Raw genomic sequence first — 2,421 nt, 5'->3', positions numbered from 1 at the left:
TATGTAACAGTGAATCATACATCTTTTTTATATGTATATATATGTATATGCAATTGACTCTGTCAGGATCACATTAATGTTCATTAAATATTAAATTAATAAATGTCTAGCCAGGAAATACAAATCTGCTTAGAAACATTTCCTTTCTTTCTTTTTTTTTGTCAACATTTGATTATCTTCTTTTTAAAATAAAAAAATGTGGGCATTTTAGTATGAAGGGCCACAGATAGCCCCACCATGGCCAAAGAAAGCAATCTAAACAGTAAGTCAAATTTATCTTCCCTGATTTATAGTAAATTTTGTTCACTGAAGCTCGGCACTTGACCTTGGCTTGGATTCCTCTTCACTGTCTCTGAATCCCACTCATGTTGCTGTTTGTGATGGAGTGAATGGTCTTCCAGCACAGAAGGCTCTGAAGCATCAGTGAATTAGAATTGCAGACTTCAGAAACATTTGCCAAATTACAATAAATTTTGGTAGATCAGCAAGGCATTTCTAAACTGCTCCCCTTTGCAGGTTTGTAAAGCACGTAATGTGCGAAGTGCTTGCCCTTCCATTCTCAGTAGCCAACTGACCTACACAGACACAGAGCTCTAGACTAACAGAAGTAGTACTGTATGTGCTGCCTTTGCTGGGGAAGATAGTATTGCTGGAGGGAACAAAGCACAGGGATGGTGTAAATAGAAGGCAGGAAGCTAAAAGGCAGGAGAAGGGGAGATGATGGGGATCCAGTGGGAAATCTGGCTGTGACAGCAACAGGGGAGTGGTTGTAAGGGAAACAGATGGGAAGAAATGCAGATGGGAGATTAGGATTCAAGCACATAGTAACCCAAACTTCTTTAAATCAGATGGTCATGGAAAAATGTAGTTTGCTTCCAGTCACTGCTAGAGATTGAACTGAATGATCTCAAGAAGTCCCTTAAAATTAATATTATTTTTTGTTTAGCATCAGCCCTGCAAATTGCAAGTGCTTCACCTTACAGTGTATGCAATCAAATGGTTTCCCTAACTAGATAAAGATGATTGTACCAAAAAATGTACACAAAATCAGATCCCCATGGGAACCCAACAGAGGGGTAATTTATTTATTTATGGCCCTATGCATGAAATGCTACAAATAGGATTGAAATTTTTGAAATCAATATTTTTCTAGTATAAATCTTACATTGCTATTAGCATATAAGATTCTGTATCTACTATAGAAAAATTCACATATAAGAATTTAGAACCAAAAGATCCATATTAACTTTAAAAAGTTAAAAATAAAAAAACCCCTGCAACGACAAAATCAAAACAAACAAACAAACACAGAGAAGAAGTTTAAAGAACCTGCAGGAAAAAACAGCTCCAGAGTGGATGATAAATGCATAGAGCAGATAAAGGAGCACATAAGGAATCCACGTCTGCTAGACCAAGGCTTTGAATTAACTTTAGAAGATGGAGGCAGGAAACAGCAATGAGGATAAAACGAACCATGTGTCCTGGAATAATTAGATAATTCTCTGACACAGCCCACACATTTTGGCTGGTTCAGGCCTGTTTCATGGCTGGTACCCTGTGTTCCAATGTCCTTTGTCCATTTCCCTCACTCTGGTCTTAAGTTCCTCTGCAACCACAAGCAGATGTTCTCTAAACTAAAATTCAGAACAGAGAAAACAAGTTATATTGAAAGGTTTAAATAACTAGTGGGGTCATTAGCAATCTGACCAGAGTTGGTGATGCTTTGGAGACCCTTTGAGAGCAGATACACGAGCATGAAGTAGGAAGGAAACATAATTTTATAGATCTAAATATACCACAGACTGTGCTCTTAAAATATCTCAGCACATTCATGGGGAAGAAAGGCAGGGAGAACAGCACATCTACATGATGACTTCCCAACATGTTGTACTCTTAAAAATGTTCATTTGTCATTGAGATGATTTATTGTGCTCTTCACTTGGAGCTATTGTCAGTCAACAAGAGCTATTTCACTAATTTACAACTTCGTCAAATCAAAGTTTTACAGATCTGCCTTTTTATCCAGATTATTTTTAGTGCAGGTGTTTTGCTTACACAGAAGGAAGCAGCGATATATTGTGATCAAAGAGGACTTGAAAGTCCAGAGTGCCAACACCAGCTCTCCATCAGGTGCTAGCTGACTCATTGGCTTTCAATGTGTAACTAACGACTAACAATCGAGGTAGCAGTTGATAAAACTGTCTCACTGAAGTTAACAGGAATGAACAAACGCTGTCCTAATGAATACTGATGCTGACTCAGTTAATACTGCTAAAGCATTATAAAATTTGAATTAAAAGTGTGGGGAATGTTATGATCTATTACCATCATTTCTCTCATTTGTGTGGATTAAATCACTGCAGACCTACGGGTTCCTCTGCCCGCAGTTCCGCTCTGCCGCACCCGGACCCCGCTACACCC

Source organism: Corvus brachyrhynchos, unplaced genomic scaffold (assembly GCF_000691975.1).
Source record: "Corvus brachyrhynchos isolate BGI_N302 unplaced genomic scaffold, ASM69197v1 scaffold29, whole genome shotgun sequence".
Classification (NCBI taxonomy): Eukaryota; Metazoa; Chordata; class Aves; order Passeriformes; family Corvidae; genus Corvus; species Corvus brachyrhynchos.
This window is presented reverse-complemented; position numbering follows the sequence as displayed.